Genomic DNA, 21,919 nt, shown 5'->3' on the forward strand with positions numbered 1-21,919 from the left:
TTGCCACTGCTACTCCGGCTCGTCAACCAGCTCAAGAGGTCCCAGTGCAGGATGATCCTCGTCGCACCGGCGTGGCAGAGAGATCTGGTTCCCGGACCTTCTGGACTTATCGGCGTCCCCACCAGTCAAACTGCCCGTGGACGCGGATCTTCTCTCCAGAGAAGGAGGGGCTATTCTTCATCACGACTCTAAGTCGCTGAACTTGCAGGCCTGGTTCCTGCAGCACGAGTTTGGGGGATACGATATACCGGCCGACTGCAGAGAGGTTCTGGCAAAAGCCAGGGATTCCTCAACTCTCGTGTTACGGACACAAATGGAAGAGGTTCTCTGTCTGGTGCCGGGCAGAGAAGATTAACCCTCTACGGATTACGGCCCCTCAAGTACTGCCGTACCTACTGTCGTTGGCCAAGGCTCGACTAGCTCACACCTCCATCAAGATGCATTTGGCTGCCATCTCCAGATACACCAGGACAACAGGACGGGTGTCCTTGTGGTCTCATCGCCTGGTGAAGGGACTATTCCGCTCGTTCCCGCCGGTGAAGGCCCCAGCCCCGGCGTGGGAGCTCAACGTGGTGCTGACTAGGCTCATGGGGACCCCGTTCGAGCCTATGCATACGGCACCGTTGAAGTTCCTATCGTGGAAAACAGCTTTTCTTGTGGCCATCACCTCCGCACGGCGCGTGGGAGAGATTCAGGCCATATCTTGCAAGCCTCCATACTTGACTTTTCACGACAAGAGGGTGGTGCTCAGGACGCACCCCTCCTTCATGCCCAAGGTGCCGTCGGACTTCCACCTCAACGAGCCCGTGGTGTTACCAGTGTTCTTCCCGTGGCCTTCGTCTCTGGCCGAGAGGACTTTGCACTCGCTGGATGTAGCTAGAGCGCTGAAGTTCTACGTGGACTGCACAAAGAGTTTTCGGAACACGTCACAGCTGTTTGAACTTTGGACCTGTGAATCAATGGAAGGCTCTCTCGAAGGCTTCCATTTCCAGATATCTCTCCGGCTGTATTATGCACTGTCACCGGTTGGCAAACTGACCGCTGCCCGGCCGTCCGGGAGCCCATTCGACCAGAGCGATCGCTGCTACCACGGGTTCTTGTCTGGTGTGCCCCTGCTGGACATCTGCAGGGCTGCTACGTGGAGGTCGACGCACACCTTCACGGAATTCTACTGCGTCGATCGGGATTCCAGGGAGGAATCCAGGGTCGGCCAAGCGGTGCTGCGCAACCTGTTCGCCTGAAGCTGGGCCTGGTGAGGAGGTAAGAGTTGCTTGATGTTGAGTTTAGGTAATGCTTAATGTTGAGCCTTGCCACCTCCTGTGGTTGTGCATGTGTGTACTGCTATGTAATCTTATATTCATGAGCATGTGAAACCATGCCAGACCCCATGCTGGAGAAGGAACAAGTTACTTACCTGCAACTGTTGTTCTCCAGCATGGGTCTGGCATGGATTCACATGCAAACCCTCCCTCCTTCCCCTCTGCGGCTCTTCACTTGGTCATCATACTGCCACTTTACATGCTACCAAATCTGAGGATGGCTGCCAGGGGAGGGGCTTAGGGAGTGGGCAGTCATTGGCTGGGGGCAGTATGAGCCAGAGATCGGTGATTGGTTACTACTAAGAAAGACAGATCTGAAACGAAACTGATACTGATTTTTATCTTTACCGAGGATTCCCAGCCTTATGGGGAATATTCATGAGCATGTGAATCCATGCCAGACCCCATGCTGGAGAATCAGAAGTGCAAGGGATTTGGGGGTGCAAGGGCGGGGAATACAGGCCAGCAATGCTCTGAGTAAGTGCAGCCAGGGTAGCACGGCTCTGGGTAGTGCAAGGAGAACAATAGACTGGGGTTACAGTTATAGCCCCTGAGTGGTAGGCCAGGGGCAGTGCAAGGGTGACTGATGATGAGCGAGCCAGATACCCAGTGAGAGCCGCCAAGCAACCAGTGGGTACAGCAGACAGGTAGGTCAGCAGGGGAGGGAGACAGCATGCCGAGAAGAGGGAGGTTTTGAGCTGCTTCCGCAACTTCAGGTGGTTCTGGTCAAGTTTGAGGGGTAGGGAGGCCGTTCCAGAAGGAGGCACCTGCAGAGAGGGAGGGGGAGGGATCTATCCCCCACCCCCCACTCTCTGCCTGGAGAAGCATCCGACCCTTAGCGAGTTGGCAGTAGCCGAGCAAAGGGCTCGAGAATGAAGGCATTTTGGAAGAGAGCCTTGTAGACACTGCAAAGGGTCTTGTACTTGATGCTTGCAGCCACCGGGAGCCAGTAGAGAGATTTCAGGGCTGAGGGACACGGTCCCTGGGCTTGAGGCCAAGGATAAGTCTTGCAGTCCTGTTCTGGATTAGGCGTAGAGGGCAGAGAGTAGAGAAAGGCAGATTGAGAAAGAGGCTGTTCCAAAGGGAGGGCAAATTGGAGGGGGGGGGGGCGAGCCCTAGAGAGCCCAGCCAAAATGGATTAGGCACGTGAGCTCCCGAGTGACCCAGATAAATCTGGCCAACATCCTGCCTCATCCGTGCTGCTGGATGCCCTTAGAGTACTGTATTCAGCGTGTTAACATATGGTGGCTGATTGGGGTTCAAGTCTCCCTAGGGTGCATGCGGAGGTCTAAAGTCCTGGTAGGAGCAGCGGCACGCTGGCAGTTGAAACCACTGAGCAGACCAGCTGGCGTGTTATACAGAGGAAAGCCAACACCCTGGGGTGCTGCAGACATTAAGCACCATCTTCGATGTGCCCGCAAGGCAGATTGGGATTGAGGGACATGGTTTGCCATCTGAACATGAACCACCCCTATTGCAATTGCAAAGATGCATGGCAACCCCTGGACATGACCAGGTGGGGTCCTACCAGCTGACGGAGCGGTCTGCCCGGGTCAACAAGGAGGCCCGGGGAATGCAGGAGAGTGTGCTGTGGGAGGACAATAGGAGGAGCACGGCCATCTTTTCAGCAGCAAACCCAGAGAGAACTTTATTAAAATACCAGTGTTGCAGAGTCTCTGGGGCGGCGAGAGGTGCTGGGTTCATAGCCACCCCCCCCCGGCAACACAGTGGGTGGTGTGAGGCATGATCGGCTCCACTAACACGTGGAGGAGGGACACCCATCAGGAGGCATTTCTGTGTTGGCTGTCCCCACCGGGACAGGCACTGTAGGGAGGGTAAGTAAGGGACAGAAAGGAACGGTGCTCTGCCCAGGGAGACAGAATCAACCTCAGTTATGTGGCACCATCCGCAGGGGGCCAGCGCCTCTCAGCTGAATGGCGGTTTAACTTAGTGACTGGTATACACTTGAAGGTCCAACTCAGTCGCCTGGCACACAAGGAAATGGCTGAAGGAGACCATGGAGGGCCTCTGGCTCTTGCCACAGCTCTTGAGGCACGAAGCCAACAGATACACAGGTGGGATGGTGTGCCCACCCCCCTTGACAAGTAAACGCGCTGCAAAGGAAGGTGGGAGCCATGTTGAAAACACTGACAACAGAGCCCCAGAAAAGCACTCCAGAGTCCATACTGTCAGATGTGGGGAGTGCTAGGAGATATCAAACAAATGCTGGGTCAAGTTCAAACAAGTATTCAGTCATTGGAGGGTAAAATGGACACCTTAACATGCAATGTGGCACATATGCCATCTGTCTGGATAGACAGTGAAGGCTTGGACGAGCCGCAAGGTAGAGCGCCCACAGTGGCAGATGGGGCTGATACCGCAGCAAGAGATCTGACCGAGCTCAGGAGAGCAGTGAAGGAACTAATGTCTAGGTCCCGAAGAAAAAACCGGCAGATAATTGGGGTCCCTGAAACAGCAGGCAAACGCAACCCAAGTCCATGGTGGAGAATCTCCTGAGGGAGGTTCTGGGAGATGATAGCTTTTCTGCGGTATTCGTTGTGCAAGACTAAGAAATGCACATGTGGGTTGGGCAAAGATTAAGATATTGTACATTTTATAGTTATGTAAAAATTGTTGATTTAACAAGGAAATGGCTTAGGCGTCAGTTTATTGAAAACTTAGTATATGCATGAATGCCATGTGGCTTTTATGAATTATAAGGTTCTAGATTTTATTTAGGAGTTTTCAAAATGTTCCAACATCTGTTAATCGTGCCAGTGCCATGCACTGCTCACTTGGAAAAATACATTTTCCAAGTCCTGGTCAGAGTTATTTATTATTATTGTTATTACCACCACAAGGCTAAAACGCTCAGATCTAATTAGACGTGAATCTCACTGGCTCCCCATCAAAGCCAGAGTGGAATTTAAAACCCTGTCCAACCGTTTATCGCTGGATCCAAGCGGCCCCGCCCCCATCTACATCCGTCCCTGTGCAATTGCACAAATCTAGCGCTGGCAACCCTGCTGGGCACCGCAGCCCCCTCAACCCCTGCTTTAAGAGCAGGCAGCGTCAGCTTCTGCATCACAGCCCTTGCTATCTGGAATCCTCTCCCTGTACACATCAGTAACAAACACCCTCAGCACATTACAAAACCTGGTTGTTTGAAAAATATGAGTAACATCGGTCTCATTTCGGTCTTTCTGCACTGTATCTTTCCTGCCTATGTACAAAACACTGATAACCTTGGGCCTGGACGTAACAAAAAATAAATAAGGAAACCAAACTTCCGGGAGGCCAGCCTAAGTTCTCATATAGCCATTGGCTGGGTTTTGACAATGCTGAGCACTAATTTCAGGTCCAATTTGGGTTGGTTTAACAGTCGGAAACAGACAACACTGGCCGTTTAAAATGGCTTTTAATCACTGAATTAGACTTTTTTTTTTTTAAAACAAAAACACATTGTTCCTCAGAATTCAGGTATGCACCAAAGGCTAAGTATGTTCAGGTTTCTATCCACTTCCCAGACACTGCCAGACTCAAGACAAACAATACGCCATCATCCAGTGAAGTTATTGGACAGTGTTTGTGCCCTTCTATACTAGGGTTGCAAAATCTGAGCTAGATTTTGTATTTGGCTCTTGGGAGTCATTCCTTGCTGCCTGTAGGCTACGCATAGTGCCCTCCAAAACATCAAGAACTCCCAAGGAACAGACCTTACGTAACATGCTGCCAGTTTAAGCGATCAAGTGCAAAGGGTACTGGTTCTACCCCTCCTCCTGGGATACCAAGTCCAGAAGATCAGGGGCCCCACAAACCCCCTGTAGATGTGAACGAGGTCCAGAACCTGGCTGGCCACCAGGTAGCCACAAAGGTTAGTGAGCATACCACTGCATCACAGAACAGGTCAGCAAAGGAGGAAAAGCATACACCTCGAACACAACTCCTCCCCCAGTTTCGCCCCTCCTCCCCACCCCAGGCACTGAATTGCCCCCCCAGATCCTCACTGGGGACATAGTACCAACTTTGCCTGTTCAGGTGGCAAACAAATCCACCTGTGAAAAACCCCCAAGTGGAGAAGAGACTGGACAACTACCACACGTGATTGGCTTCCACTAGGTGGGTCTGGTCAGTAGCTTCAGTATTGATTGCTCCTGAAAAATGAACCACTTGAAGCCAAACATTGCAATAAATGGCCAACTCCCATGTCTGCACAGCTCGGAGGACGAGTTGCCTTCACTAGGTAACCCCTGCTTGTTGATATAGATCACAAACAGTGGTCTCTTATAAGGAGACTTGTTCTGAATATTTTGCAGTAAAGGCCTCAGTGCTAGGAAAATAGGTTTGATACAAGACAAGGGGTCAACAACATGTGTGGTTCATGCTGGCCCTACAGCCAAGAAGAGAAGCCCATGATGAGCACCTGCGGGAGGACTCCCGAAAGAGTACACACTGCGTTTTGTGCATTTGATCAGCAAATCAAGTCCTGATGCAACTCCAATGGAATCTGAAACCATCGAGGAGGGTCCTAAGCTTTGAGCAAGCCTCCCAGGACAAATTGGGTTATGTGCATAAATGCTGCCTTGACTCATGAGGACAAGGGGCCTCTGGAACCACCAAGCACTTATGCCACAAACTTAAAAAGCACAAACAAGTATGCATCCCTTCTGATAAAAGGGTGCATCAGCCACTTTTACTTACTAAAAACAGGCAAATACTCCCAAAAAGTAGTGAGAACACATACTGCCAACAAAAAGAAATGGGGAAACCGACATGTAGGAACCTTGAGAAGCACAGAAGCCATAACATATTTAAATGCATGAATAACTAGGTGCAAAGAAATGATTTACAAAAAAAAAAAAAATTGACTAAAGTAGCGCTTGCCAGAATTCTAAATTCCTCATGTTCTCACCCAACAATAGAATAACATATCAACATAACTCATCAATTCATACATCTAAAAACAGTAAGAACAGCCAATTCACTTTAAAATGCATCAATTTGAGTTCCCAGTTTTATGTAATTCAAGGAGCGCACAACCGCAACCACCGCACAACCGCAACCACCAACGAGGTTGGGGGAACCACACAATCGGGATCATACGTTTTCCATATCAATTGTATTGGATCTAAAAACATGTTTCTTAAAATGAAGTATACAAGGAATTATTGGCACTTTACAGGAGATGAACAAGTTACTTCTTACCTTGTAACGTTCTTTCGATGGGATGTTCCTCCGACGTATTCCTTATCTTTAATAGATCATCTCCCAGCTTGCTGGCCTCGGAATTTTTTTTTTTCAATAGAGGGCGCTGCGCATCGACGTCCCTCGACGGCCTCCGTATCGGCGCCGACGTCACCACGCGTATAAATAGACTTGCGCAGCGTCCATTGCTCAGTTACGTTTTGACGTTAACAGTTGTTTTACATGAATTGGTTATTGACCTTGAAGGAGCGTAAGCTGCAACCACAAGGGAAGTATTACTGCGGGGATGGATGGGAGGGGCGATAAGGATCAACCTCCTGATCATTTGAGGAATGACAGGGACTGGTGGAAACGTGTACAGGAGTGGAAACTCCCAGTCCACTACGAAACCGTCCCCTAGAGCTCCTCTCGGGGGAAATTCCCTTGAACAAAACAGATCGCACTTTCTGTTGGTACTGGTGGCAAACAGATCCACTTGAGGGGTTCCCCAAAGGGTGAAGATCTCCTGAAGGACTTCCTGAGCTAGTTCCCACTCGTGGGAGACTGTGCCCTGCCTGCTCAGAGCGTCCGCCGTCAAGTTCTTCTCTCCGGCTAGATGGACTGCTGATAGAGAAATTCCTTCTTCAATTGCCCAAAACCAGAGCTGCATTGCCTCGCTGCACAGTGGTAGTGATCCTACGCCTCCTCTTTTGTTGAGGTAGTGCATGGCCACTGTGTTGTCTGTCATCAGGATATTTTTCCCCTGTACAGATGGCAGAATAGCTTTCAGCGCTAGTCTGATTGCTCTCAGCTCTAACAGGGTGATATGTAGTCTAGACTCCGACGGAGACCAACGACCGCTGATGGTCAAGTCGTTGGTATGGGTTCCCCACCCCGTGAGTGAGGCATCTGTGACTACTGTTATCTCTGGCCATGGTTGCCAAAACAGTCACCCCCCCTCCCCCCTCAAGATGTTTTTCTGGCAGGCCCACCACTGAAGGTCTCGAGCCACCTTGTCCGGAATCTGAAGGTGGTCTGTCATTCTCCCCGAGAATTGTGACCACCGAGTCCTCAGTGCCCACCGATGAGATCTCATTCTCAGGCGAGCCTCTGGCACAAGGAAGATGCAGGATGCCATGAGGCCTAGCAACCTCAAAAAGTCTAAGGCTGGGAGACGTTGGGCATTTTGAAACTTGGTGACCATCTGCAGAATATCTTGAGCCCTCCCCTCTGGTGGCGAGGCTTTTCCCAGGGACGTGTCCAGGACTGCTCCAATGAACTGGAGTCTCTGTGATGGTATCATCTGTGACTTCTTTAAATTGAGGGAGAAGCCCAGTTTGTGAAGGAAGTTTCAGACATAATCTAGCTGGATCTGAGCTTGTTCTGAAGATACAGCTTTGATCAGCCAATCGCCCAGGTAGTGGTAGACGTGGATCCCTTCCCTCCTTGGACTTGCAGCCACTACCAACATTAGCTTGGTGAAGACCCTCGGGGCGGAGGTCAGCCCAAATGGCAGAACTCGAAATTGATAATGAGAGCCACCAATTGCGAACCTCCGGTATTTCCTGTGTTTGAGATGGATTGGCACATGGAAATAAGCATCCTGGAGGTCCAGAGATAACAGCCAGTCCTGAAGCTGGAGGGCCTGAAGCATCTGAGAGAGAGTTAACATCTTGAGCGTGTCCTTCCTGAGGAACTTGTTCAATTCTCGTAAGTCCAAGATACGCCTCAGGCCTCAGTCGTTCTTCGGTATGAGAAAGTAGGGGGGGGGAGTACCAGCCCTTGTTCCTCTCCGCTACAGGTACTGGTTCTATGGCACCTTTCTCTAGCAGGTCTACAATTTCCTGCAAGAGGAGCTGATCTGGAACTCCGAGCTGTTCCCCGGTGGATGACTGAGGGATGCGTAGAAAAGGCAGGCAGTAACCTTGGGCAACTGTCTCCAATGCCCAAGCATCTGACGTAATAGCATGCCATTCCGTCAGATGTTGAGTTAACCTGCCCCCTACTGGTGTTTTGTGAAGAGAGTCCTCAGAGCGGTTTGGAGGCGGCTGATGCAGATGCCCGGGGGGTAAAGAGGCAACGGCTGCGGCTTTTGTGTTTTTTACCCCGTCCACCTCGGGTGAATTTCTTCTGACCCCTTTGAACCGGCTGTCCTCTGCCCTTTCCGAATGCGGAATAGAACCTCTCCAAGAAGTTCCTGAGGGGCGATATGGTGTCTGACGGATTGCAGCTCCTAAGGATTTTGCTGCTGCCTTTGATGTTTGCAGTTTTTCTAAACTGTCATCCGCCTTCTTACCAAACAAGGAAGAGCCGTGAAAGGGGATATTCAAGAGTCTGCTTTGCACATCTGGAGCAAAACCAGACTTCCGCAACCAAGCAAATCTCCTGGTTGTTGTACTTGCCGCCATGGCCCTGCTGATACCGTCAGCAGAATCGATGCCAGTCTGAAGGGATTCGCACATTGCGTCCTTACCATCCTTAATGATGTTGAGAAACGCTTCCCTTACTTCTCCCTCCGGGAGGCAGTCAGCCGCTGATGAAGCACACTCCCAAAGTGTGTGGCTGAACCTTGCGAGCGTACAAGTAGCATTGATGGATTTCAACGCCATGCTACATGCGGAAAATACTTTTTTGGCCATAGTCACATCTCTCCATCCCCGTCCTGAGGAACAGTAGGGTAAGCCAATTTACTACCTGCTGAAGTAACCAGACTCTCCAGAGTTGGGTGTTTGGATAAATATTCAGGGTCGGCAGAAGACACCCGATATTTATCTGATAGTTAACTGCTGGGATTACCTCAGGCGTTTCCCAGTTTGCCAATATTCTCCTTTGTAATGCCGCATGAAATGGCACCACAGGATTCTCCTGTGGACCTTTGACCAAGATGTCTGAGGTCGGCTTGCTGAAAAGCAGTGTCTAGTCAAAGGATCGACACCAAAGGGTCGACAGGTCAAAGGATCGAATTTTTTTTTAAATTATATATATTTTTTTAGGTTTTCGTTTAGGGGAAAAAAAGTGTTTTTTGGCAAAAAAAAGTGGGTTGGGCCCCCCCCCCCCCCCCCCCCCCAAAATGTGAAAAAAAAATTCGATCCTTTGACCTGTCGACCCTTTGGTGTCGATCCTTTGACCTACAACCCTGAAAAGCAGGTGAGGGTGTGGACCATCCCATAAACTCTATTATCCTTGCCATCAAGGTTCTATAAGGGGTTTCAGCATGTTCCCCTGGGTCTGGTGTGGCAAATTCCACTTCTGGGGGAAGTGTCCAACCCACTTGCTTCCTGTAGGGTTTCATGAGATCTTTCAACCTACCTTCCTCAGAGGTAAATTCCTCTGGTGCAGGAGTTGCAGATCCCTGCAACTCAAAAGGTCTTTCCTAATCTGAATCCTCCCCTTCATTAATAGAAGATAAGACCCTGGAGTGGTCAGTTCGTGAAAATGGTATAAATCCCATTTCTAGAGCAGAAGGAGCCAAATTTGTCATGATTGGCTGAGAAAACGTCGACACAGACGTTAAAGGCTTCGAAGCCATCGAAAAAGGTGTTGAGAAAGGTGGTAGAGGCCTCGATGAACTCGAGAGTATCGGGATTCTACTCGAGGTGGTCGACTACATTCTCATGCTCGAGACTCTGGGTATGGCCACTGGCTGTGAGGTGGCCGTGGGTTTATCCTTTCTCGGCGTCGAAGACTGCGTCGACTCGACTGACCTGTGCGTCGAAGAACCCTTCGATAACGGCATCGTCGACACTGATCTATGTGTCGAAGGGATCGAAGGTTCATGACGCTCTAGAGTGGCTTCTTTCACCAGGTACTGCGACTTGCAGCTTTTTGATTTTTCGGGTCTTTCACCCAGGGTATCACCCTCAGCAGTCTTCGAGGGGGGTCGAGGCTGCTTTCTCGAAGACGCTTAGCATCTTTTTCCTGAATTCCTCCCACTCAGCCTGAGAGCTATGTTTTGTGGGGCAGGAGACCCTTTTTGGGGAAACGGAAGAAGAGGAAGGGGGTCTTCGACGTCTCTTTTTTTGAAAGCTTAGATCTTGAAGAGTGATGGAAACTGCTTCGAGACCTAGAACGAGAATGTCTTTTATGATGGCAAGGAGACTAATGTCTCGACTCTGCCGAGGAAACTTTCAAAGAAGTTTTAACTGCCTTACTTCTCGAGCTTCCCCTTACGCTCCTTCAAGGCTTTCGCCGTCATGGAGATGCAGTCCTCACACTCCGAACAATGGTGCTCGATTCCCAGGCACCACATACAGATCCTGTGAGGATCTGTCAACGACTTTCTACTACGACAGGGAGTTATGGTACAAGATCGCCCCCCCCCCACCTGTTGGACTTCCTACCGGACGACAAGAGGGCTGAAGCCCTGGAGATCTAGCAAGAAGGTGAGGTGGCGTCGAACCGCGCCATAACTGTGACAACAGACATTGCCGACACCGGTTTCCGCCAGCTAGGCAATGGCGTTTGCCTCAGACGACGAGGGTGGCTCAAGGCAACCGATTTCTGCCAGGACGTACAAGCCAAGGTTTTGGACATGCCGTTCGACAGGAACAACCTGTTTGGGAAAACAGTGGATGAGTCCCACTAAGCCATCAAGACGAAAACCGAGGCAGCTGAGGCCCTGGGAGTTCTCCAGCAACAAAGGCTGTCCTTTCGGAGCTCCGGAGGCAAGCAGGGTGCCTCCAAGGGATTCGGTGGTGGCTCCTCTGCGTATTGCCAAGCGGCCCGCTAATCGTCGCAGGAAGCTTATAGAGGACGAGGCAAGTCGGGTGGATCATTCCGTCATTGCCAGGGAGGCCAAGGCGGCAAGGCGTCTTCCAAGCAAGAATGAACCGACCGTGGTGTCGGGCCCCTACCGAAGCACCCCAGTGGGAGGCCGGCTGGCGAAGTTAGTCAGCGTGTGGGAGTCCATCTCCACCGACCGTTGGGTGCTGGATGACCTGGCCCAGGGGCACGCCCTCGAATTTCTAAAAGTGCCCCCGCATTCCTCCCGTGGCCAGGAAAGAACCACGTCCCTCAACTGCTGTTGGAGGTAAGGGCGATGCTCAAAGGTGCCATCGAGCTTGTCCCAAAGAGTCTCCGGGGCTCTTGAGTATACTCAAGGTACTGCCTTGTGAAAAAGAAGACAGGAGGGTGGCGACCCATCCTAGACCTGCGACGACTGAACAAGTACATCAAGGCACAGAAGTTCTGGATGGTCACCCCCCAGCACGCGCTGGGACAGCTGGAGGAGGGCGATTTCCTGTCGTTGGATTTGGAGGATGCATACTTTCCCATTCTAAAAGGGCACCGGAAGTTCCCCGGGTTCGTGGTCCAAGGGCGGCACTACCAGTTCAAGGCCCTCCCGTTCGGATTGAAGTCGGCACTCATGGTTTTCATCAAGTGCCTCGCTCCAGTGGCGGCGTGGCTGCGCCTGCAGGGGATCCACGTCTACCCCTTCCTAGACGATTGGCTCATCCGCGCAAGGACAAGGGAGCTCGCCGTAGAACACAGCGAAGACCATCCAGCTGCTCACGGACCTGGGGTTCTCCATCTTCCCCAAGTCCCACCTGGTCCCCTCGCAAGTCGCACTGTTTCTGGGAGACAAGCTCGACACAGTGGCGCGTCTGGCTCTGCCGTTGGAGGAAAGGACAAAGGCCATCCTAGGCAAGGTGCAGCGTCTGCTGGCCAAGGACTTGGCCAGAGTGAGGTCCTTCAAGTCCCTCCTCGGGATGATGTCCTCTTGCATTTCTCTTGTGCGCCTGTGCAGGCTTTGGATGCGCCCTCTACAGGAGTTCTTCGACGCCCGCTGGTTTCAAGCGATGGACAGCTTCGAGGACAGATCCCTCTCAATGACACCTTCTGACGAGCGATCCGGTGGTGGGGCCCCGCGCTCATCTAGCGGCGGGGACAGACTTTCATACCCCGGCCCACCAGGCGACGGTGACGGATGCTTCCCTGGAGGATTGGGGAGCCCACACCAAAGATCTTCATGCGAGAGGCCTTTGGCTCCCGGAGGAGAAGCCGCTCCACATCAACATCCTGGAGCTCCGGGCAGTGTTTTGGGACCTCAGGTCCTTTCTCCCATCCCTCAAGGGCAAAGTGGTGAGGATCTTCACCGACAACACCACCACAATGTTCTACATCCGGAAGCAGGGCGGAACCAGATCCCCCGGCCCTATCCAAGGAAGCCCAGGACCTGTGGCATTGCGCCGTTGCTCAAGGGATGTTTCTGGTGCCGTTTCATCTGGCAGGGATAAAAAAACACCATCGCCGACTAACTCAGCAGAGCGCTGCGCTCGTGCCACGAGTGGGAACTACGCCAGGATCAAGTGGACCGACTCTTTCAGCGATGGGGCAAACTCCAGATCGACCTGTTAGCGACGGTGACAAACTCCCAAGTGCCAGAGGTTCGCCAGCAGGTTTCCCCAACCGAGGAGCATGGGCGATGCTTTCTCCTTCCCCTGTGAGGGCCTGTTACTATGCGTTTCCTCCGTTGCCGTTGCTGCTCCGACTCATCAACCAGCTCAAGACGTCCTGATGCAGAATGATCCTCGTCGCACCGGCGTGGTTTAGACAGATCTGGTTCCAGGACCTTCTGGACTTGTCAGCGTCCCCACCAGTCAAGCTGTTGACGGACGCAGATCTTCTCTCCAGAGAAGGAGTCGCCATCCTTCATCACGACCCGGAGTCGCGCTGAACTTGCAGGCCTGGCTCCTGCAGCACTAGAGTTTGGAGGGTACGATATCCCGACTGACTGCAGAGAGGTTCTTGCAATGGCCAGGGCGTCCTCAAGTGCTACGGACATAGGTGGAAGAGGTTCTCTGTCTGGTACCGTGCACAGAAGATTAACCCTCTGCGGATTATGGCCCCTCAAGTACTGCCGTACCTACTGTCGCTGGCCAAGGCTGGACTAGCTCACGCTTCCATCAAGATATATTTGGCTGCGATCTCCCGAAACACCAGAACTACGGGACGGGCGTCCTTGTGGTATCGCCTGGTGAAGGAATTTATGAAGGGACTGTTCAGATTGTTCGCGCCGGTGAAGGCTCCTGCCCCGGCGTGGGAACCCAACGTGGTGCTGTCTAGGCTCATGGGGGCGCCATTCGAGCCTCTGCATTCGGCGCCATTGAAGTTCCTGTCGTGGAAGACAGTATTTCTTGTGGCCATCACCTCCGCACGACGAGTGGGAGAGATCCAGGCCTTATCTTGCAAGCCTCCATGCTTGACTTTTCACGACACGAGGGTGGTGCTGAGGACACACCCCTCCTTTATGCCCAAGGTGGCGTCGGACTTCCACCTCAACGAGCCCTTGGTGTTAGCAGTTTTCTTTTAGTTGCCGGCCGAGAGGACTTTGCAGTCGCTGGATGTAGCTAGAGCGCTCAAGTTCTATGTGGACCGAACAAAGAGTTTTCGGAAGACATCACAGCTATTTGTGAACTTTGGACCTGTGAACCAAGGGAAGGCTCTCTCGAAGGCTTCCATTTCCAGATGGCTCTCCGGCTGTATCATGCACTGTCACCGGTTGGCAAACTGACCGCTGCCCGGCCGTCCGAGAGCCCATTCGACCAGAGCGATCGCTGCTACCACGGGGTTCTTGTCTGGTGTGCCCCTGCTGGACATCTGCAGGGCTGCTACGTGGAGGTCGACGCACACCTTCACGGAATTCTACTGCGTCGATCGGGATTCCAGGGAGGAATCCAGGGTCGGCCAAGCGGTGCTGCGCAACCTGTTCGCCTGAAGCTGGGCCTGGTGAGGAGGTAAGAGTTGCTTGATGTTGAGTTTAGGTAATGCTTAATGTTGAGATTTTTGCCACCTCCCATGGTTGTGCATGTGTGTACTGCTATGTAATCTTATATTCATGAGCATGTGAAACTATGCCAGACCCCATGCTGGAGAAGGAACAAGTTACTTATCTGCAACTGTTGTTCTCCAGCATGGGTCTGGCATGGATTCACATGCGAACCCTCCCGCTTACGCCTCTGCGGCTCTTCACTTGGTCATACTGCCACTTTATGTGCTACCTAATTTGAGGATGGCTGCCGGAGGCAGTGCTTTGGAAGAGGGCAGTCATTGGCTGTGGGCAGTATGACCCAGAGATCAGTGATTGGTTACTACTAGGAAAGACAGATGAGAAACGAAACCGATTTTTTTTTTTTTTTTTTTTTCTGCATCGAGAATTCCCAGCCTGACGACGGGGAATATTCATGAGCATGTTAATCCATGCCAGATCCATGCTGGAGAACAACAGTTACAGGTAAGTAACTTGTTCCTTCCCCTTTAAATTTAGAGGCGAGTGGGGGTGCGGCACTGCGAACATGCGCTGCACTGACTGCTCTCCGGCGCCACACCCCAGTTCCCTTTTCTGTGTTTACGTCACAGGACCGGGCCAAATTCACCAGCGCTCCTGGGTTTGGCTTCGGCCATGTAATTCCCCGCGCAGATATTTCTTTTTTTTTTATCATTCAGGTGCTCCGTCCTCAGGCGTCGCGACGCATGTCGACTTCCACAGGGTTCAGCAGGTGTCCATGCTGCAACAGGCTCTTCCCAACTTCAGACCCCTACGCCCTCTGCCTACGTTGCCTTGGCCTAAACCACAGTTGTCAAGCTTGTGCAGTGCCCTTTTATAGAGGTTGTTTAAGAACAGACTAGCCAGGTGGAGGGAGCTCTTCCAGAAGTCCCCTCCAGAGGATCTCAAGAACTTCATGAAACATCGAGCCAGGCCCAAGGTAAAGCCTCGGTTTTCCATAGCACCCCGAAAGGGAGACACCTTCCCAAGGACTCGCCCGCGCGGGAGGGACTGCTCGGGTCCTTCTACCAGCACGTGCACCAAGTCTGCTCCAGCTGCCAGCCTACTGGCCGAGGGATCCTCGGATCCTCCTGGTGACGGTGTTGAGGGGCCGGAAGGTTCTTTGACCGGGTCTACACCCGAGGGTTCTGCCCTTTCACCGGCATTATGTCTGAGGGGCCACGCCCCAGTACCGGCAATGCTGACGAGAGGGCGCCGAAATGAAGCTCTACCGACCCCCGGGCTGACTGGTCTAGGCTCGAGGTGCATGGTAGGCATCGCGATCCACACTCAGAAGTCTTGGAGGAGGCTGGGCCCAGCAAGCTGAGCAACATGATGCAGGCAGTTGGACAAAATGGCCGCTGCGCCACATATCGACACCCTTCCGCCATTCCAGGAGTTTGGCGAAGAACGAGTGTAAGGTGGGACTGGCCTCAACCAGGTACGTGGCTTAAAGCCTATCCTTCATTTGCGCTGGGCAGGTTCCGTCTGTGTCCATATGGGCAAAGTATGCAGCAGCTCCAGCAGCCTTCCACTACCCCGTCTTTATCCCCTACCACTCCTCTGGCCTGTGAAGACATGTTTTTTGAGCAGAAGAAAAACCGCTCCCAAACGGGCACGTCTTTATCCATCTTGACAAAGACCACGCCCAAAACATACACCCAGTCGCAGCAGTGCTCTGACGAGGGGCATACATAAGGAGGGTTCCGCTGCTTCCAGGAAGGGAGATCCAGGCAGCCTGACTGCTTGCTGGCTCCAAATCAGCGCAAGCAACAAAAAGGGGGCGCGGGAGAGAGGAAGGGCTTTTTCCAGCCCCCCACCCCCTCCGTGACAGCCTATGAGGGAAAGAAGGCATGACGCGCCCTTTCGGATCCACATGTCTCCAGGGAGAGGTGGGGGGCGGGGGGGGCTTGGGGAGGGCTTGGGGAGGGCAGAGTTTATCTCCATGCACATTTCTGGCGCCAGAAATTCGTGGACCCCTGGCTCCTCTTCGTAGTGTCCACAGGGTACCGCCTCCCAATCCCATCCCATCCTAGCCTTTCCTCCCTCCCTCCCCCTCTGCTCCCACAAGTTGGGACAGCAACTCTTCTGGCAGAGATCTGGTCGTTCGTAGAGAGCCAGGCAGTGGAAGACGTCCCAGCCTCCCAGCGAGGCGGCTTTTACTACAGGATTTTCACCATTCAGAAGAAGAACCAAGCGCTCCTTAGAGTTGTGCTGGACCTTTCCACCCTCAGCCTCTCCTTACCCCTATAAAAATTGAAGATGGATACGCCAGCTTTTATATCGGAGACATTGTGCAAGGGAGACTGGATGTGCTCCCTGTGTCTGAAGGACGCGTATCTACACGTCCCGATATGGCAGCCCCATCGTTCCTTACTCTGGTTCAGGATCATGGGCTACCATTTCCAATAAAAGGTCCTTCCTTTTGGCCTCAACTCTGCCCCCAGGGTCTTTACCAGACTCATGAATACTGTGGCTGCCCTCCTCAGAGCGCAGGGCCTCCATCTACCCAACCTCGATGACTGGCTTGTCAGGGCTTCATCTCCAGAATCGGTTCACCACTCTTCCCATGCCCTTATGAAGGATATGGGCTTTTCATTCAATCTCAAGAAGTCGCTGCTGCAGCCCACGTAGCCCTTGACATTCTTGGGCCTCATCTGGGACACATGCTCTGAGAAGGTATTTCCGTCAGAGGAAAAGATCTCGGCCATCAAGAGGGCCACCACCCACTTCCTCAGCTTGGTAGTACCAGCATCTCCTAGGTCTCTTGGCAGCGGTCGTATTAGCCGTCCCACACGAGACTGAGGAGGATTCAGCTGCACTTTGCGGCCTCATGGAATTGGGAGCGGGGCTCTCAATCTCAACGTTCCATCTCTCCACCCGGACCTAACATGGTGGTCCAGGGACGGCAACCTACAGATGGGCAAGCCCTTTCAGCCTCCGTCCCCGCAGGCCACCATCTCCAGACACGTTGCTGGAGGGCTGTGGAGCCACCCTGGACGGTCTCTTGGTCCACGGCACCTAGAATCGACAGGAATACCACATCAATTGGTTAGAGCTGAACGCCATCTGGTTAGCGCTCAGAGCATTCCTCCCACTTCTCAGGGGCAAGGTTGTCCTCATCCTGACAGACAACTCGACCTGCATGTACTGTCAACAAGCTGGGAGGCACCAGATCCCCCTCCTGTGCAGACTGTCAATCGGCAGGTGGGAGTGGGCCCTCTACCTCCCGTCCACCTCCCGGGGAAGCCAACCTGGAGGCAGACCGGCTAAGCAGGTTGCGGGCGGATAATTAAGAGTGGCAGCTAAACGACCTTGTTGTTCAGGAGATCTTCAGCAGGTGGGGTCATCCCCAGGTGGATCTCTGCCAACTGGCACAAGTGCCCTCAGTTCGCCTCCTGGCTGGGACAGGGCCCCGGCTCCCTGGGTGATGTATATTGGCTTCAGTGGATCATCATGGCGCCTTACACCTCCGAGCCCACTCCGCTGATTCACAGTGATTTGCAAGATCAAGGATTCTCGCCAGCTCATCATTCTAATAGATCCATGGTGGCCGGCCAGGTCATGGTTTTTTGAGCTGCTCAGCCTCTTGGAGATGCCTCCAATTCACTTCCTGACGGGCCAGCACATCTTCTGGCGCAGCAGGGGGCTAGGGTCATTCACCCTGTGCCACAGAAGCTAGCCCTCACAGCATGCTGTATGAGCAGGTAACGCTAAGGCACCTCAGCCTCTCCCAGGCTAATCTGGAAATCCTACAGGGTGCTAGGAGAAAGGCTACCAGCGCCCAGTATAAAAGTAAATGGATCAGGTTCTGCCAATGGGCAAACTCCAGGGAAATGGACCCCCTGGCATGTACTTTGGATGACGTGCTTTCCTTCTCGGCGCACCTCGCCACTCGGGCGTACAGATGGACACCCGCCATACGTACCTCGCAGCCATTGGGGCTTACAGGAACACGGAGGAGGGGGGAATCTTCTCCTCCCCGAATCCTATCGTCAAACATTTGACGGGGCTCGCAAGGCTCTACCCACCCATCATGAGGCCGCACCCTGTGTGTGAACTTAAAATAGTCTTGTTCGCACTGGCACACAAACCGTTTGAGCCAATGGCGTCCGCGATCATCAGGCTGGCCACCATCAAGACGGCCTTACTTTTCTGCCTCACCTCTGCTCGTAGAGTCAGTGAAATCCAGGTGCTGGTCACCTCAGGGCCATATACAACCTTTCACAGGGACACAGTAGTCCTGAGAATACAGCATTTCTTCCCAAAGTGCCGTCTGCTTTCCACTTGAAAGAGGAAATGGTCCTTCCTATGTTCTTTGCCGATCCGAAGGAAGAAATACACGTGCTGCACTTCCTGGATGTCAGGTGTGCCCTGAAATTCTACATTGACAGAACCAAGGGCTTCCGCAAATCTGATGCCCTGTTTGTCACTCTTGGCGGCTCAAGACTTGGTTATCAGGCCTCCATATCCCACTGGATGGTCTCGGCCATCAAAGAAGCTTACGAGGGCCAGCACAAGCCGCTTCTGGACAACATGCACGCCCACGCAGTCGAGGCCAAGGCAACAACCATTGCGTTCCAGCGCCATGTCCCTTGGCAAGTCATAAGCAGGGCAGCAACTTGGGCGCCTTCTCGGCTTTCTGCAAGCATTACTGTTTGGATACCGGCTCTAGATCTGATGCGGCTTTCGGACAGGCAGCTCTCGGGAACCTATTTGCTTAAGGAGGGTCTCCTCTTCACCTTGGGGCTACCTTCAGTTGTAATCGCCCATGCAGTATGGAGGAAAGGGGACGGGAACGTAAGGGTAATTAGAAGTTCCTCACCGTAGGACTAGGAGTATGTTAGTCACTATGGTGAGTAATTTATAATTACTCCTAGTCCATAGTCCCTTTTCTCCATACACCCTGTTAGACAAGATTGTATGCAGTACCTTTAGGGTGCACTTCAACAACCCTGACCTCCTGGCAATGGCAACCCAACCTTTGTTATAAGTCTGTACTGCACAAGTTGGTAGTGTGTGTGATTAGCCAGGCTGATCTTAAGAGCGGTCAATGTGAGCTGTAGGGGAGTTAGAGATTCCATGACAAGCATTCAAGCAAACACTTACGCACAGGGTTTCTTCATAAAATAATTATTCATTTATTTACCAGTCAGTTAATGTAAGCCTTCTTCAGAAGGGAGCACTGTAAAATGCTACACAAATGTACTTCAAAATGGTACACTCGGGTTTAGAATCAGTGAATACCCATTTGGGATGGCATACAGCAGAGACCTACACTCACAGGTGACTTCAATAGCTAGGGTGCTGTTGACATTATTTTATTACTGTTGGCATTCAGAACTGGTTTAAGAGGAAGTCCAAGGAAAAGGTTATTAAAGCAAAAAAGATACCACAATTATTCTCAAGCAGACAAATACTTTCAGATCCCCCAATAAGTCATTCAGTGAAACGGGCTACGCCAAAGTCAATAGGCAAGAGTCTACATGGGCTGAAGCACTTCTTTGAAGGTAAGTAGAAAAGTCTATGCACAATGTTTCAGAAGTAGTTGAAGAAAAAGATGAATTGGTGTAGTCATAAGCTGTCAGACTTGTGAGTAGAAGATGTAAGCAACTCTACAGCAAGAGGTAAGTTCTTAGCCTTTGTACAGTACCTTTTTAAAATGAAGAAAATCTGCAGCAGATGACTCCTGTTCTGTGCAGCTCTGCATATCTCACTGTTCCTGGGCCTCAGTTGTTTGGACAAGAGGGAGGACGTCGAGGGACTCCTGCACTGGGACGGTCAAAATTTGTAACCAGCAAACTTCACTTTCAGTGGCTGTTCGGTGTTTCAGCTCCTCGTGTCTACCGCAAATAGCAACACCTTGGTTCCTGGCTGTTGAGATGGACTTTCCTTGCTTCTGGGGTTCCGCACTCTGTTGAGGTGGGGGTGGGGGGGAGATCGGGCTCGGTTAGTCCTGCTTCCTGGCAGTCCGGAGGATCTTCCTGGAGCTCTTGGGCAACTTAAAAGCAACACACACAAACTGGTGTTCCTCTCCCTGGCTCTACGGTTTCCAGCAGCAACTCTGTGGAAATTCAACCAGCTCCGAGATGGATGTCTAGGTGGCTTACTTTGGAGTTGACTGGTCCGAACCAACCCAAGGGGAGAAGTCCTTGCAGGGGCTTCCCTGTCGATGTTAACGGAGTTTCAGCACAGCAGCAGGGCTTCACCGGGCAAACCAACAGTCCAGGAGTTGCCGCAGGCATCCTCTTCAAGTTGTTCTTCGGTTCCTTCTTCCAGTGGTCGACACTGCCTTCCAAGTCAAGAGACTTTTATACAGTTCTCTCCCTTTCATTCCAGCATAGCTGTCAGTCACCCAGCAGGGTGGCTGTCCTTGCCGGACAGTACGCCGGCCAATCAGAGTGCGTTTGGGTCTCCTAGGAGACTAAGCACAGGGTGTTTTGAGCACCTGCCCCCTTCCTGCCTACGCCAGACACCCTGGAGCCAGAGGCGGGCTTCACTTGTGAATCCCGCCAAAGACCAAATGAACCAAGGGACCAAACCTGGTTTGTTGCGCAGAATAAATCTCAAGAAGGACCTTTCCACAAATAAATGGTGAAAAAAGACCGGGGCCATTTTGACAAAAATGGCACCCTCGGGTGCTTTACTGCAGCTGCGAATGCAGCCCGCTGTAAGTGCACACCACAGTAGTAAAAACAAAACCACTGCCACCAGCCATTCATTGAGGAAAGGGTAACACAAAAATGTTGCATGAGAAGCTAGACAAAGGGGATACTAGCTAACCTCTACAGCACCCTATTGTAAGATGGTGTGTGTGCTGGGACTAGAAAGTTCCAAATGGAAGTAAAGTCAATTTCACTTTACTGCACTGGGAAACAGTAGTTTATCCCAGAGAAGGTATTTAAACCTTGGGGAAATCAGACTTTCCTGTGTCGCTGTACTAAAGGTGTTGTGTGCCACAATGTATAAGATGCCCATGGAGTTTGTCAGACTCCACAACCAAAAGAAACAGTTCAGAAATCATATTGAAAATACGGGAGAGTGGGAGAAAGGGTCTCACTCTCTACAGGTTAAAAAATCAAGTCCTCAAAATCCAGTAAAGTTGCTGTGGGTCTCTAAGGTAGTGGGAATTGGCACATTTCTGATAATTCTTCCCAACACGCCCACCCACCTTCCCCTCTAAAAAAAAGAAATCCTGAATATTGCTAAATAGGTTTACCGTCCTTGGTGATCCAAAAGGCCTGAACAGCAATGTGGTGGGCGGGGCTCAGGAAGGCAGGGCTAAAGCTACGTGCTGGCCCTTCATAAAAATAGAAAGGACAATATTTTTGATACTTTCAAAAGTGTTTGTCCTGAAAGATGGAATATCACACAAGTATGGAGGAAAGGGTCATATGTACTAGCAGTACGTTCGTCCCTAAGGTAACTAACTTTGTTTATTTTAAGGTCTGAAGTCATAGCCATCTGCCTTGTGTACTGGGTTTTTTCAGGCAATTTGCAATCTCAGCAATGCTTGTAACACGGATTTCAGAAAGAACATGGCTATGTATGTGCATTGCTCCTGCCAAATAAGCACCCATTTGCCTGCAGCTGGAAATACTTGAATTTTTTGCTTGGATCTTGCTTGTTCTACTCTTATCAGATTATGTGC

General features: G+C 51.8%; 1 protein-coding gene across 2 annotated transcripts in view; it reads left to right on the forward strand.

The window, feature by feature from the left end:
* Window positions 1-21,919, forward strand: part of XPO1 (exportin 1) — a 1,118,801-nt gene that overhangs the window by 145,554 nt on the left and 951,328 nt on the right. The window lies entirely within an intron of this gene.

Source organism: Ambystoma mexicanum, chromosome 4q (genome assembly GCF_040938575.1).
Source record: "Ambystoma mexicanum isolate Mex_15411 chromosome 4q, UKY_AmexF1_1, whole genome shotgun sequence".
NCBI classification, from domain to species: domain Eukaryota; kingdom Metazoa; phylum Chordata; class Amphibia; order Caudata; family Ambystomatidae; genus Ambystoma; species Ambystoma mexicanum.